At 50.0% G+C, this 17,296-nt stretch overlaps 1 protein-coding gene across 2 annotated transcripts in view; it reads right to left on the minus strand.

The window, feature by feature from the left end:
• ADCY3 (adenylate cyclase 3) overlaps positions 1-17,296 on the minus strand; it is a 92,246-nt gene that overhangs the window by 69,693 nt on the left and 5,257 nt on the right. The window lies entirely within an intron of this gene.

The following is a 17,296-nucleotide window of genomic DNA, read 5'->3' on the forward strand; positions in this document are numbered from 1 at the left end:
TCAGACTCGATCAGACCCAAGGTCCATCTAGCTCAGTGACCTGTCTCCCACAGTGGCCTGCACCAGCTGCCTCAGAGGAAGGTGTAAGAAACCCCTCACAACATCTCATCCTAACCCACAATAATCCTGACCCATGAGGCTTTATAATCCCTCCTTACATTCTTATTTCTTGGCCTTTACCATTATAACTCTGGATATTCTGGTTACCCTCTTTGTATCTTGTTCATGGCTTCCACAACTTCATGTGGCCACGAGTTCCACAGTGTAAATCCACATTATGTAGGAAAGTATTTCTGTTTATCAGTTTGAATTTGACACCTTTCAATGTCATTGAACATTCCATAGATGAATTCTGTAATAAATCCAGAATGCCCCAGGACTTCCTGGCTCTCTCTATGCTGCACAATATGATCACTCACAACTTCACGGTCACAGCGCAACAAGCTCTCAGCTCCTCCTGCACTGCACCCTGAATTAAGGGAGAACCTCCTTGTAACCACTAACAGTAGAGGGTCTATGACACACACTTGAACAGCTCTGGCTCCATCTGGTAGAAGGAAGTAAGACACATACACTAAGCAGTTCATTAGGATCCTATACCATGTGGAAACGGGCAAAGGGTCGGCATTCCATAGGCTTGCTCCAGTACTATGTAGTGGCAGTGTCAGTCAAACCTCTGGCAAGAATAGGGGAGCCCATCCATGCTACTGGATGTGATTTCCCCTCCCTGCTCAGCAAGGCTCCCGTGTGACTTCATATTTTTAGAGCCTGTTGGACAGGTACACTGCACTGTCAATCTGAAACCATGGTAACTTCTTTAGCCAGGTTTCAAAGTGACAGCACGGACGTGCTCCGCTGTGCTGCTATAAATAGCTATTAAATAAATGATCAATAACATTAGCGGCAGTGACATGATCTTTTTATTATGTTCACCCTTGCCCGCCCCTCGTCATACCATGTGCTCGTTTAGATTAGTTGCCTTCGCTCAGGGAGGGATGGTGTCTTTTCCTCCTCTAAAGCGTCATGCACATTCACAGTGCTGTATAAACAAAACCTGAGATGATGATGATGATGATTTAGGAGTAACATAAGCAAGGCCTGTTGGTGCTGTGTAAACTGAAGGGGATGGCTTACCCTTTTAAGCATCAGGTTTGAAATTCCTAGGTTCCTTGGAACCATCAGTTCAAATCTCAGCAGCCCATCTGCATCTGCTCAAAGTAGACAAGCTGAGTCGTGTAGTCTGGAGTGAGGGCCATTGAAAGCAAATCTGCAAAACCTCTGTTCTGGGCAGACATGGTACTTCATGGAGCATATGTACATCAATGGCTATTAGCCAAGATGGTCAGGGATGCAACTCCATGCTCTGGGTGTCCCGAAACCTCTGATTGCCAGAAGCTGAGACTGGACGACACGGGATGGATCACTAGATAACTGCCCTGTCCTGTTCATTCCCTCTGAAGCACTTGGCATTGGCCACTGTCAGAAGACAGGACACTGGGCTAGATGGACCATTGGTCTGACCCAGTATGGCCGCTCTTACGTTCTTACTTTTTGTCTGAGTAGTATTATCTGTATTCCTGTAGTGCCTAAGAGCTCCAGCCACGAACCAGGACTCGGTTGTGCAAAGTGTTGTACAAATGCAGGTTTGCTCTGGTGCCCTCAGGGCCGCCCAGAGGGGAGGGGGGGAGGGCAAGTGGGGCAATTTGCCCCAGGCCCCACAGGGGCCCCCACGAGAATGTCGGAGGCTCCCCCCACCTCCGCCTTCCCCCCTCTCCCGGAGCCTCAGCGTGCCGCATCTAGGAGCAGCCCTGGACAGCGCTGCAGCAGCGTGGTTCGGGCGGGGCCTGAGCTCCCACCGCTCGGAGCTGCGTGGTAAGGGGGCGGGACTGTGAGCTGCGGCTGAGCGGCGGGAGCTCAGGCCCCGCTGGAGCCACCACGCCGCTGCAGCGCTGTCCAGGGCCGCTCCTGGATGCGGCGTGCTGAGGCTCCGGGAGAGCGGGGGTAAGCAGCATGGTAAGCCCCTCTGAGCCGGACACCCCAACCCCCCCACAGCCCTGACCCCTAGCTCCGAGCCCAGCCCCTCTGAGCTGGGCACCCCCCTGAGCCCATCCCCCCACAGCCCTGACCCCCAGCTCCGAGCCCAGCCCCTCTGAGCCGGACACCCCCTGACCCCATCCTCCCCACAGCCCTGACCCCCAGCTCCAAGCCCATCCCCTCTGAGCCAGGCACCCCCCTGAGCCCATCCCCCCACAGCCCTGACCCCCAGCTCCGAGCCCAGCCCCTCTGAGCCGGGCACCCCCCTGAGCCCATCCCCCCACAGCCCTGACCCCTAGCTCCGAGCCGGGCACCCCCGACCCAGAGCCCAGCTCCCCACCCAGACCTGGGCAACAGCAGCGCCACCCCCAGGCAGCAACAGCCCATTGGCACCAACCATCACCCAGCGACAGCCCATTATGTAATTGCAAATGTATACATACCATTAAAGCATTTAATGTTTTTAAATAATGTATTTTGTGTATTTTCAAATTATTAAAAATTAATTTTTGAATGTATTTCACTAGTTATTTTTTACATTTCCAAATACACGTTACTATAGTATTGCAACTTTTTTTTTTATGGAAGGGGCCCCCTGAAATTGCTTTGCCCCAGACCCCCTGAATCCTCTGGGTGGCCCTGAGTGTCCTTTCCAAGTTGCTCCTCCCCGCTGTGCAGGGCCTCAAATGGCTGGACTGCGTTACTCAGGAGATCACACTGGTCCCTTCTGGTCTTAACATCGGTCAGTCGTCTACTTCTCTCATCCGCCCTCCCATCATGTACAAATCCTGCTGTTTCCTTCTTCACCATCAATGGCCCGGCCCTTCCTCTCTGGCCTCCTCAACCCCTACACTTCCTAGCCTGTCACTGGGAGCAGAGCACGTCTCACGCACACACACACGGTCTGCATCCCCCTTCCCTGTAACAGGCTTCAGCCTCACTGCATTTGGGCCAGGATGTGGTTATTCACTCAGCCAAGGAGCCGAGTTACCATCTACATATATTGGCCTCTCTCTCAGACAGGGAGCAGTAATTTTGGGCACCGAACTCAAGACACCTTCAAGGGGCCTGATTTTCAGAAATGCTGAGCCCTTTGGAAAAAAGTCAGACCGCTACTATAATGTGTCTCAACCACTAGTCACCTTGGCCATTACTTGTTCCCAGGCAGCAGCCCATTAACGAGCACAGACACGAGAAAGCCACTTCTGTAACATGCCAAGCCGGCGCACTCGCTGTTTTCTGTGCTGGCCTTACAGCCCTTTCGGTCACCCCTAGGGAGACACATTCTAACTTCTCTTCATTAAAACTTGCTTAGCTGTTTTGGAAAAAGTCGTCAGGTCTATAATCTCCTGGGAAGGCCCCGGGGGAAAGGAACTTCTTGAGCAGTTCTGCCCCAAGCTACACACTTTGCTACGCTGAACACAGAGTCTAGGGGGCCAAGTCTATGCTGACACAACTCCACGGAAAGGCGTCGCACCCATTTACACTAGGTCCAGATACAAACAACTCCAGGCACAAATTCAGATTATACTCACTTCTATAGAACTGGTCGAGCCAACAGAGAACATCAAGTATGATGAGTGCAAATAAACTGTAAGTTCTCAAATAGCAAAAACCACTGGTGAGGGTCCTACAACCCCACAGCTGGCCCGTTTTCCTCGATCCTGGTGACCAATAATAATCCTATCCACCCCTCAAGCACCTCGCTTCACAGGATCTCACAGCCCCATACAAACGCTAAGGATGTAATCCCTCAGCCCCTCCATGGGGTGGGGGAATAATATATGGAAATATACCTATCTCATAGAGCTGGAAGGGACCCTGAAAGGTCATCAAGTCCAGCTCCCTGCCTTCACTAGCAGGACCAAGTACTGATTTTGCCCCAGATCCCTAAGTGGCCCCCTCAAGGATTAAACTCACAACCCTGGGTTTAGCAGGCCAATGCTCAAACCACTGAGCTATCCCTCACCATGGAATCATCCCTGTGTTACAGTTGGGGAAGCACATGCAGAGAGAGGAAGTGACTTGTGGGATTTAAGCTTAGATCTCCCAAGTTCCAGCCCTGGGCTTCAACTCCAAAAGCATCCTTGGTTAAGCATTCTAGATGACAGACATGTCTATGGGAGCCCCATGCCTGGGAAAGAACAAGGAGTAATGGTCTCAAGTTGCAGTGGGGGAGGTTTAGGTTGGATATTAGGAAACACTATTTCACTAGGAGGGTGGTGAAGTACTGGAATGGGTTACCTAGGGAGGTGGTGGAATCTCCTTCCTTAGTGGTTTTTAAGGTCAGGCTTGACAAAGCCCTGGCTGGGATGATTTAGTTGGGGATTGGTCCTGCTTTGAGCAGGGGGTTGGACTAGATGACATCCTGAGGTCTCTTCCAACCCTGCTATTCTATGATTCTATGAAAGGTAAGGATGGCTGTTGAATACAACAGGCTGACCTGTCATTAGCCCTGCCGTGATTGGGAGGCATCTCACTGGGACTGCAGGAATCCTCGGTCTGTGGAAGAGATGGATAGGCACAAATGCTGACACCTCACCAAGGTCACAGGTCAACGTGAACCGCACAAATCCTTAGTGGACACGTCGCCACATTTAAAAACAATGCTCAATTCAGTACCATTGGCACGTCTGCTCAGGAGAGACCCAGGAATGGAACAGCAGTGAGGCAGCAGGTAATCATCGAGGAGCATCGGCAGAGCTACATGTGTGGAGCCCAGAGCTCAAATAGCAGAGAGGCTGCAGGTTGGGATCGAGGGGCACCAGCAAAGCTATGGGTGGCAAGCACAGAACTGGAATAGTGAAGGTCAGGATTGAGGGCCATTTGCAGAGCTGTCTGTGAGGAGCCCAGGGCTGGACTAGCAGGGAGCTGCATTACTGGATTGATGTGCATTGGCACAGCTGAATAATGCAAACTCTGGTACAATTTCTGTCACCCACCCCTACCACTGCTCAGAAGAAGAGCGGGATGGTTCCACCCTGTTTACAGCCTGCACCGCCATTGCATTCCGTATCACTCCTGGGTTGGGGCACACGGAAGGGACACAGACAAGAAGGACGAGTCATTTCAACGACCAGAGATGGGGAAGCTCCTTTTGAAGCGATGGAACCGGTCCCTGGCTTTCCCTTTAGCGCACTGGGAAAGGAAACACTCATGATTCTCAGGAAACCCTGATCTCCCACCCTCTCTGGCTCACTCCTTGCACATATGGGGGGAGGGATAGCTCAGTGGTTTGAGCATTGGCCTGCTAAACCCAGGATTGTGAGTTCAATCCTTGAGGGGGCCATTTAGGGAACTGGGGTAAAAATCTGTCTGGGAATTGGTCCTGCTTTGAGCAGGGGGTTGGACTAGATGACCTTCTGAGGTCCCTTCCAACCCTGATATTCTATGATTCTATGATTAGCCCCCCAACGGGGACCCCCACTGCTGCCTAGCACATTCCTTGCAATTACTGTCAAGCCATAGGAATTAGCACAGTGCATAAAACAATGGTCCATTTAGTCCAGTTGCCTGTCCCCATCAGCTGCTAATGTCGGACCACCCCTTCCTGCAACACTATCCCAGAGGGATAAGGGGGAATTCCTACATGACCCTCACTGTCAATCAGATGACACCTTGAGCCATGGGGACTGGCTAACCCTCCTCATTCATCCTTGCTAGCTTCACTGCATCTTCCAGTATTATTCAGTGATGTGCCAGGCCCCCTTCTGAAATGCACTGAGCTTTGCCTCTGCATGGAAAACAGTGTCGTGAAAGCCCAGCCCTCTCCAGCAGGTCAGACCCTTGGGAAGAGGTGAAGGCTCCAGCACTTTGCTGCTTCAAAGAGAAATCCACCCACACTTGCAAAATGCAGCCGTCATGCTGGATCGGGGGGAGGAGGGAGAGCAGAAGTCATGCCAAACTCTCTACAGCAGCTCCTAGAGTGCAGCTTTGCAGATTTCCTTTCCCACCCTCAAACAAATCCACTGGGTCCCTGTTCATTTCAGGAGCCGGCTCCTTGTTTTTAAGGCCCTCTGTGGACTTTCTTTGGACAACCTCATGAAGCAAGGTCCAGATACTGATCCCTTATGGAGCTCCTGGCAGCATGCAGGAGCCATATGGGGGCAGAGCAGTGGAATTCCCCCAGTGCAGGGACTGCTGCGTTGGGCCCTATGCTGCCCCACCTCACAGCCTGGGTATAATGGAATGGGAGGTGGAAGAGGCACAATGTTCTGCTCCAGCTACCTTGAGCTGCACAACAACCCAAAGGCAGCCAAGAGATGCTCTGACGTGCACCCTCCCAGCCCCACAGCAGCCCAAAATCTTGGCGGCACAAAACCACCACTGCCCCCTATCCGTCAGGCTGTCCCTCCTGTGCTGTGCTTCTTGAGAGCCTAGCCCCCAGCCTCACACCTAATACCCCATCCATTCATTCAGCACCAGCCTCCTCTATGATCCTCCACAGCATCACCACTGGTGCAGGAATCTTCTTAGCAGCACCCGCCTTCTGGTGCCGCCTCTTTGCCGCAGAGAGGCTTCGAACAGATTTCAAAACATCCCTCCTCCTCCCTCACCTCAATCTCTTGCTCTCTCTGTTATTTATTGCTGCACACCTCGGGTGTGTAGCCAGCCCAGAGGCCAAAGGCCAACTGCCTATTAACGCACACCCTGGCATGGCTCATTGCTATCAGAGCAGGGATCATTAACTCTGAAGTGCAGTTCCGCTCCGAAGAGTATGTAAAAATAGCCCCTTCTCACTCCCCAGATCTTGCTTCCCACTTGTATCCGTCAGTCTTGGGTGACCCAGGTAAGTTTTTACTGCTTTCTTGTCTCCATTAACCCTGCAGAGACAGCCCAGCTCTAGGAGTGAACTGGCCTCTGTTCCTTCTGGTGCAGCCACAGAATTGCTTACTAAGTTCCAATCAGTTACACTTGTTCAAACACATGGCAGGCACAGAGATCACTGAGGGCTTCATTTGAAGACACCGGGAGTCACTGAGGCTTTGTCTAGACTAGGGGTGATGTTACTTAACACATCTAACTAGCACATGCCTAGCACAGAGAAGATGCTAAGTCAGAGTTCCATGTCTAGACTCTTCAAATGTGATTGCTTATAAGTTCTAACACAACACTTTTTATCCTCACCTAGGCAAAACACAAGGGCATAATTTAACCTGGTAGGTGATGGTGTAGGAGAAGTAAAGAACCCAGCTTGACACTCAGATCCCAGGGGAGTTGGGAGAACTTCTTGTTTGGGAATAAAACCGTCTTACTTTTAAAGAGATCCTATTTGCTCTGGAGTCACTGACATGCAATGAACACTGAGTGCCACATAGGGTGACCAGATAGCAAGTGTGAAAAACGGGGACACTTTTTTTTGGAGGAGAAGGAAGGGGATATAGTTGCCTATATAATACAAAGCCCCTGATATTAGAATAGTCCCAATAATACTGGGACATCGGGTCACCTGAGGGCCGTAGCAGCATCTTTGCAGAGTTACTTTTCAGAGCAGAGCTGCACTTGAATAATAAAAAAATCCGCAAAAACAAAAACACACTCTTTTGGTGGGATGATGCAATGTTTCCTTCCACTCTGACAAATAGTTCCTACCAAGAGCATAAGTGAAATAGCAGTGGGAAGGCTAGAAATGCCTCATCTCTAAAAGTTTGAACCTATTCACACTGGAAAACATAATCTCAAATATACATACAAAATGATGGATCTAAATTAGCTGTCACCACTCAAGAAAGAGATCTTTGAGTCATTGTGGATAGTTCTCTGAAAACATCTGCTCAATGTGCAGCAGCAGTCAAAAACGCTAACAGAATGTTAGGAACCATTAGGAAAGGTAATAATAAGGTACAGAAAGATAATAAAACAGAAAATATCATAATGCCACTATATAAATCCACAGTACACCCACACCTTGAATACTGCATGCAGCTCTGGTGGCCCCATCTCAAAAATATATTTATATTAGAAGTGGGAAAAGTGCAGAGAAGGTCAACAAAAATCATTAGGGGTATGGAACAGCTTCCATATGAGGAGAGTTTAAAAAGACTGGAACTGTTCAGCTTGGAAAAGAGGCGACCAAGGCAGGAGATATGAGAGAGGTCTATAAAATCAGGACTGGTGTGGAGAAAGTGAATAAGGAAGTGTTATTTAACTCTTCACATGAGAACCAGGGGTCACACAAGGAAAGTAATAGGCAGCAGGTTTAAAACAAACAAAAGGAAGTATTTCTTCACAAAATGCATAGTCAACCTGTGGGATGTTGTGAAGGCCAAAACTATAACAGGGTTCAAAAAAGAACTAGATAAGTTCATGGAGGGCAGGTCCATCAATGACTATTAGCCAAGCTGGTCAGGGACAAACCCCATGACCTGGGCGTCCTAAGCCTCTAGCTGCCAGACGCTAGGAGTGGACATCAGGGGATGGATCACTCAATAATTGCCTGTCCCGTTCATTCCCTCCGGGGCACCTGGCATTAGCCACTGTCGGAAGACAGGATACTGGGCTAGAAGGACCGTTGGTCTGACCCAGTCTGGCTGTTCTTGTGTTATGTTCTTATTCCTCTTATTCATTTTTAAACATTGCTTTAGATACCCCGCTTGCCCAACAGCCACTCATGTTCTATTATAAACACTAACCTGGGATTACTGAACAGCTCCTGCCCTAATATGGAGTCAAAGGTGGTGCAAAGAGCCACCAACTTTTGTGGACTCGGGACCCTGGCCAATTAAGAGGAAGGAGACATTTAAAAATTATCTTCTCCTTCAGCTCCCCCCCAAAAGCTGACCCTCTACCCCTTTCACTTTGCAGCCTGCCCTAATCTTTGTCCACTACCTTGTCCCTTTGGGCATAGGGATATTGTGTGTGCTGTGGTCCCTGGGGCACAGGGAAACCGTGTGTGTGGTGGTGATTAGGTCTCAGCTCCTCACCCACGGGAGCGGGTGCACAGTTGTGACAGCATCGAGGCAGCCACTCAGAACATGGAGTTGTACAGTCAGGCCAGTAATGGTCTGAGCTCAGGGCTATGAGCACCCAAGTCCTTACCCCAACTCTGCCATGGGCTCCCCAGGACCTTGGCCAAGTCACTTGACCTCTCAGTGCCTCAGTTTCCCCACCCATACCAGGGGATAAGTTACTTGTCTCCTTTCCAGGGGCGCTGTGAGGATTAAGGAGTTGGTGTTTGTCAAGCCCTGTAAAAATGCTGAGTATTCGTAGGCGTCTTTAGCTTTACTAAGTAGCCCCAGAGATTCAAGCACAAGTGGCCAATTAGTCAGGATAGCAGATTTTACACATGCTCCCTTCCCCTATTCCACCATACTCTCCCTGTAGCAGCCTCTCCAGTGCTGGGTTTCTCCCCCCACCCCACACAGCTGGTCTCTCTCCCTTCTGGAAGAGGAAACACCAAGAGTCCCTTCCAGGCTGGAGAGGGAAAGGACCAGGTCACAAAACCCAAGACTCAGTAGCAAGGGCTCCTGATGCTAGCTATGGTTGCTGGCACTGGAGCGAGGTGTGAGCACACGGAGCAGGCCAGGGTCTCATGCTCTGCAATATCTGAGCACCTCACAATCTTAGTGTATTTATCCTACCAGCCCCCTTGCAAGGTGAGGCAGGGCCATTATTTCCATGCTCCAGATGGGGAATAAGGCACAGAAGGGCCAAGTGTCTTGCCCAGGGTCACAAGAAGCACTTGGCAGAGCAGGGAATTGACCCTGGCTCTCCCATGTCCCAGACTAGCAGCACCCCGACCATCCTCTCTGCATACATCTGCACACACCCCATCACAGTCCCAAACGCCAAGCCCCGTCCGCTCTTGCCGTCACATGGCATTTCCAAGCATGCAGATGCTATTAGCACATTATTGCTCTGACAGCACTCTGGGTGCTTCTACACTGCATTGTAAACGTGGCTCTGTCTCAGGTTTGAGCCCAAATCTCTCTACTGTGCATCCACAAATCAGTCCGACTCGGCAGCAAACACTCAGGACCCAGGTCCCCCTGAGCCCAACTCCTGCTGTGACTCAGGTCCAAACCCTGTTGTTTTGCAGCGTGGACGCAGCCCCAGCTTGGAACATTGGCGTAGTGCAGCGTGGATGCACCAGCATGGCTCTGAGCCCCGGGTCCAACCGCTGTAAACCCGGGTTTTACAGTGTAGTGTGGACACTCAAGCCCAGGCTTGGAAACACCGTGTCCACAATCATGGGTCCCACAGACCCGGGATTACAGTGCAGTGTAGACGTACCCTCAGCTCTAACCAGGACAGGGATACTGTGCTAAGTGATGTCCAGACCCGGTGACCATAAGGGCGAAGCGAAGAGGTCCAGGCTGACTCCCAGAGCTGTGGTGCAGAGGAGGCAGCTGGGGGGCACAGGACCCACCCGTCTCCTTTCAGAGGGAGCCAGTCTGCCCTGGAGCCGGTGAGACACCACACAAGTGGCAGCTCACGCTGAAAGGTCCACAGAGTTGGTTTTCCCACCAGTACCGCTCAGGAAGGAGGGGATGGGGGATTCCCAACGAGAGGGAAACCCCCTCAGCAGAGACTCCTAGGAGAGGGAGAGAGAAAATTCTGGGGGTGGCAGGGGCACAACCATCCAAACGCCGGCCACTTGCTATTTTAAACAACTCCCCCGTGTTGTCATGACAACTAACTGTTCTAAGGAGGCTGCGTCTGCTCAGAAGGCCCCCATAGTGTTCTGCAAGCACCAGAGATGCACAAAATCCACCCCTCCAAGGGAACTTCTCACGTGCACTTATTATTATTCAGGATCTGAACCCAGAGATCCTCAGCCCGGAAATGAACCGCTGCAGAGAGAGGGGCCCAGGCTGGGCTTGGCTGGCGGAGTCCTTTCAGGTCACCTTAGCAAGATGGAATTTCCCCCTCCCCCAGGGTCTCCTTTCCCCATGCCAACCATGCCTCTGCTCTGGGGTTTCTGTGCTTTGTCTCATGACAATGGAGCTACAATGATTTACATCACCTGGAGATCTGGCCTTTAGACTCCTCCTCAGCGGTGACTCCTGTACGATCATGTGTGGAAAACGTCCAGTGCGGCCCTTGCATTTGAGAAGGCCTTTCTCAGCATACGCCTAGCCTGATACGTATGGGGAGCAGGTTTGGACCGAGTCGCTCCCTTTCCCTGTTACAGAACTAAGGGGTCTAAATAAGTTTGAGCCAAAGCACAGAATATTTGCTACCCTCATTCAGGGTTCTAAAAAGATAAATAAATCCCCGCTTCTTTTAATGAATGGAAAGTTTCATCAGACACAACCCCCAGCCTCCAACAAAGGGGGCTGCTATATGGCCAGCGTCCCAGAGGAGATCTCCTAGATCTGTTTTCCTCCTGGGTAAGAAGAGCGGCATTTCTAATCCTCCATCCTCTTGATCATGCCAAAGAGGAACGGAAGAACAAAGTTTAAAGCGAGTGGCTGTCCTTCCTTCGAATCTGGTTCTTGTCCACTAGGAACCAGTTACAGACCACCAAATGGTCATTTCTGTCACTCACCACTGACTTGGGCTGGACTCACACCTGGGACCAAGAGACAGAAGGCTCTGTGGCTCTTCATTAATCCCCCCGCACTCCAATAAGGTTCTCTTAAGAACATCTGGAAGGGAGGTGGGGAGAATGAGAAAGAACAGCAGCGGGATTCAGTGGCCTTTCTACCACGGATCTCCTGACAGAAAGCAGGGAGTAGAGGGAACAATTACACTGAGGAGGCGAGCAGAAGCAGCACTAACGCTAGAGACAGAAGCACCTGGAGAAAGAGGGTTACACTCCAGGCCTAGCCGCAGTGGAAGGGTTTTAGGACACCATTAGCTTAATCCCTGCTAACACCTTTAATTCAGCCCCAGCGGCGTTGTTGCACTGCCTATAGCTCAGGAGACAGGAAATTCCCTGCAGAGGCTGCCCAGGGCTTCACTTACTTAACGCTAAATGCAAACAATTAGCTAGAGCCGGCTTTAAAGAGAATGGGAGGAGAGACTAAAACACAAACAATCCCCAAGCTGAGAGACAGGAGCAGACGGGGAGAAAGAAACCAGGGTTAATAACCTCCCTGCTTCCATCACCACCATAGCGCTGGGAGAGCACAACGCTCTGCACAGGAGACACAGCCTAGAAGGACAGCCCTAGAGTCCCTGCCCCAAGGTGCTTGTAGCCTCCAGGCACCATGGGCCAGATCCTCAAATGGTGTAAACTGACCTCAGAAGAGCTGATTTACATCACTTGAAGAACTGGGACAAAATGTCTGTCCCCCAGACTTGGTTAGTTACAACCCTGTATTCCACACATGTTGTACTGGGGCCAGGGGATCTGAGCCATCTGAAGGCTGTCACCGGACTTGGGACACAGAGACCATCCCATCTACACTGCACCCCTGAACTGCTTTATAACCCGCTTTCCCTAGCACTGTAGGAGCGTGGATATGGCCAATAGGAATGTGTTTGTCATTGTCAATAGGCTCTCTGGGTCAGGTGGGATTTGGAGGAGAGGGAAGGAACCTGGTCTACTCCTGGAAGGCCATCCCAGTTATGGGAGGAAAGAAGGAACGAAGCTTCAAATGATATTCGTCAAGAGGAGCGGCCAGGAGAGGAGATTGGGAGCATTGCAGCAAGGGGAAGATGGAGGCAGAAGCAGATTTATGGAGAGCTTTGAAAGTTAGGAGACACTTGTGATTGTCGAAGAAACTGGGAACCCAGTAGAGAGAATCAAGAAGGGAGAGGATCTTAGAAGCAGCATTTGGATTGGCTGGAAAGGATGAGGTCATAGAACTCGAGGACACCAGGATAGTATTTATTATTTATATTAACATAGCACTTTAAGGACAGGGGTCCCACTGTGCTAGGTGCTGTACAAACATATAGCAAACAGGCAGGCTCCGCCCTAAGAGCGGACATGGAGCTGTTGGCAAGAGCTGCTGCATTTTGGCAGCAGAGAGAAAAACTCAGGCCAAGATTTGCTATCCTAGTTGCTTACAATAAGACCTCTAAAAATCCATATTTAGGCACCTCATTAAGTGGCCTGGGAACTCTGGGGGCTCAGCAAGTGTGACTCAAGGCAGCATTGACTTCCTGAGAGTCTGCGGCAACATGTCTGAGAAGGGTGAACTCCTCCCCCCATTTATCGCAATGTTGGTGTTGACTCTGAAACCGAATAGTGACTGTTCCAAAGTCAACATTGTCAACTATTGGTGCTGATCATTTTAGCAAAAACATCCAGCTATTCTAGGATTGTGAATGGAGTCTGACTAGTGAATTGCCCCTTTGCCCCCTCCTTCCGAGCTGACCACTGAGGAACACAATCTACAGGTCCCACCCTCCATGCATGGCCTAGTCTCTGGGCCTGCCCCTAGAGGATGACAGTACACACGTACACGCTCAGAGGAGGCAGACAGTTCCAAGCCTCTAGTGTGGTATGGAAGAAGGCACAAAGACAAGAGAGCTCTGTGGGTCCCTCTGGTTATATTCCAGGGACTTTGCATCAGACCGGGACCAGGCTATTTATATTATATAAAAGCCTCTACCACCCACCCCCTATGGTGAAACTGCCTCATCCCAAACTCCCCGTGAACTCAAGCTTTTGTGAGGTTTGACACTCATTCTCTCTTTTCTCTTCCATTCTGTTCCATTCCCCAGGACCTCCAGGCTGCTCTTGGGGCTACAAGCCCCTAGAGAGCATGAAAGAAGCCATGCTTGCCATATAAGAGACAGGATCCTATGACAGAGATTTGGAGAGCATTTGACTTTCTCCTACCTCCTGGAAGTAGCTGGTTCTCATAACTGCAGGATCTATTTACCCTCACACCACCCCTATGAGGCAGGGCAGAGGTATTATGCCTATAGAACACTTGGGAAACTGAGGCACGGAAACCACAGAGTGGTTTGCCCAAAGTCACCCCGGGAGTCTGTGGCAGAGCAGAAAATTGAAACCTGGTCTCCAGCTACTGACCTAACCACTGGGCCATCCAGCCCTCTCACTTTCTTACTGGAACCTAACCTCTGACCCCCTGCTGCGGTGAGTCATACAACGGCCTCTTTGTCAGCTTGATCGGGAGCAGAACTTCTTGGCTTTGCTCTTTATAGCCATCCAGCCTGGATTAGAACTGCTCCAGCAACACCCTATTAATAGCAACACCCTCCAGGAACCATACCAATGTCTTTAATAATAAAGCATATGTTTATTTCTGGACATAATGTTCCTCTTTTCCAGAGCGCAGAGACTCAGGCATGTCGAGTTGCCAAGGTTTTGCTGGCCCCGTACGCTCTATACGACAGAAACAATTAACACAGAGCACTGAAAGGCTGGTGCTGGGGTGCAGGGTTTGGTTTCAGCGGATGACACGGAATGGATCATCTCTTTACCTGGGATTCACAGTAATGTATTACAAGGGGAGGCCCATCATGAACTCTCAGGCCTGGGGATCTGCTCCAATTCCACCCTGCAGAACGGCTTAGCACAGGCAGAGTTAGCTACTATTAGCCGGTTCTACATTTGTGCCATGCACCCAGGGATGAGTTTATACCAGTGCAAATAGCAGCTCTGGCTATCTGCACTAGGAGTTTTCACTACACAGCAGCTGGTCACTCCTGGTAATCAGGGCAAATCCCCAGGGAATGACAAAGCCTTAAATCTCACGGGTTTGGCCACTTCTTCAAAGAGGCTGGAAACATGTGTTGTGGGTAGCCTGTCTTCACCCACACATCACACCCCTTTTACAGGCCTTGAGCCCTCCATTAGAGGCTAAGGTGGCTCTGCTGGGCCAGCCACTTTTCACAGGACAGTCATGCCCATTTGGAGACCACTGTCCTGAACTCTCTTCAGGGCACCACAATGATGTTGTGATGCCCTGACCATTGCTGGATGACCCTGCGGTTCAGATGTCCTGTGTGCTCTGATCACTAGATCTGCAACACCCACAAACACACGTGCAAAAGAGAGAAACAGACAGAGCGGTGGTGCATTCCATCCATCATAGCACTGCGGAACCCGGGACAGAGCCATGCTAAAGACACACTCTGATCTCAACATCATTACCTACCAAATTCACGGCCATGAAAGACATGTCACAGACTGTGAAAGCTGATCTCCCCCCATGAAATCTGGTCTTTTGTGTGCTTTTACCCTATACTATACAGATTTCACGGGGGAGACCAGCGTTTCTCAAATTGGGGGTCCTTACTCAAAAGGGAGTTGCAGGGGGGGTCACAAGGTTATTTTAGGGGGGAATCCCAGTATTGCCACCCTTACTTCTGCGCTGCCTTCTGAGTTAGGCGGCCAGAGAGCAGTGGCTATTGGCCGGGTACCCAGCTCTGAAGGCAACACCCCGCCAGCAGCAGTGCAGAAGTAAGGGTAGCAATACCACAACCTCACCTACAATAACCTTGTGACCCCCTACAACTCCCATTTGGGTCAGGATCCCTACAATTACAACACTGACATTTCAGATTTAAATAGCTGAAATCATGAAATTTATTATTTTTAAAATCCTATGACTGTGAAATTGACCAAAATGAACCGTGAATTTGGTAGGAGCTCTAATCATTAGCACATCCACAGCCATGATGTAAACAACCCTACTCAAAGATAAGCGGTGCCCAAGAGGCTCCACTAACCTTGACAAAGGTAACATACTGCCTACTGGGCAAAACGGAGTAAAAAAACCCACAACAAGCTGGATTACTACAGAACCCTTCAAAAATCCAGCGCACAGATATCTTACTACAGCCGAATGTGCAAAACACAGTCATTCTTCCCCTACACAAAATCCATGGGTACATACCCATGGGGGTTTGGACTAGATGACCTCTTGAGGTCCCTTCCAACCCTGATATTCTATGATTAAACTGGAAATAAAAGCCAGGCCACAAAGGGCCCACAGGAAAGCTGAGGAGGAAAGAATTAGTAACTCATATGGGGGAGAAAAACGGACTATGAAAGACACTTTCTGCTTTGCAAAGAAGCTCTTGGAAATGGGTAGATGATTCCTGCTAAGAGGCAAGGAAGGGAAACAGTGTGTGACTTGGGAAGAAAAAAGTTTTGCAGAAACAGACTCATAATATGTGGCAGCTAGTACCAAATCTGCAATGGCCAGTGATACAAAACGGGCACATTAGAGGTGTGGGAAGGTTCTAGGATTTGTATTGTAGTTGTGGGGAGAAGGTCTTGTGATGATGGCAGTGGACTGGGGCTCCTGAGATCTGGGTCCCCAGCTCTACCATGGATTCCTGTGTGCCCTGGGCAAGTCACTTACTCTCACTGTGCCTCAATTCTCTAGTTGTAAAATGGGGATAATAATCTATTTTGTCTGTTAAGACTGTAAGCTTTCAGGGGTAGAGACCATCCCTTACTGTTGATAGACCCTGGATCTCAGCCAGGGTCTCTATGTGCTAACAATGAGTATATATATTTTCAACAGCTTTTTTTTTTTTATTGCCTCAAGGAGACATTTGTGGGTCTGAAGCACACACCAGGCGGCCCAATTTATTATTTTGGCTGCATAAATGGCATCCCATACAAACACTGAGCTCTTTGGCTCAGTCAAGTTCCCCAAGTTCAGGCCTACTCATGCCTATTGTGAAAGCCAAACCTAGACACAGACACTGGATATACTGTAAACACTTGATGCGTCATTTGTCGTCATGCTGATAAAGTTATTGACACTGAGGCAGGAAAGAGCTGGGGGGGGCCTAGTGCATCAGTCAGTTTATACTTGCCCAGCGCAGATTTCTGTTAGCGGGATGGGATCTGGCCATACCTATCCTTTAGAGGGGAGTTGGAGATTTAATATAAAAGCTGCCCCGCTAAGCAGGTCCAAGGCAGTAAGAGAATGGTGAATGCTATTGTTTCAATTGCCTGGCATTGTGTCTAAAACGTCTTGGGCCAAATTCACTTCCTAATGTAAAAACCCCATCGACTTCACGGATGAATTTGTCCCCTGATGTTTACAGGCATCTAATGATCGTTAGCCCACTAGCTCTGTGCAACTCTTCCCTGGGCAAATGCTTGATGTACTGTATTGTATCTTGGCAGGCCTTGCCTAGATTGTCAGACCAATAAAGAATTGCTGGGCTGAACTGTTAAACAGGGAACAGTCTTGTATTGTGGTTTTTTAAAAAGGTGGCAACACCCTCAGGCATGCTCACACTTTTTCACACCCTGACTCTGCTCTGCTTCCAAAACTGCAATCTCACCCCTTGGTCTCTCTCACACAGCATCTCACATACACACAGCAAGGCCCGGTTGTTTCCTCGGACATCCAAAGAGAACAGATGCACTAAA

This window comes from Malaclemys terrapin, chromosome 3, assembly GCF_027887155.1.
Source record: "Malaclemys terrapin pileata isolate rMalTer1 chromosome 3, rMalTer1.hap1, whole genome shotgun sequence".
In the NCBI taxonomy this organism is placed as follows: domain Eukaryota; kingdom Metazoa; phylum Chordata; order Testudines; family Emydidae; genus Malaclemys; species Malaclemys terrapin.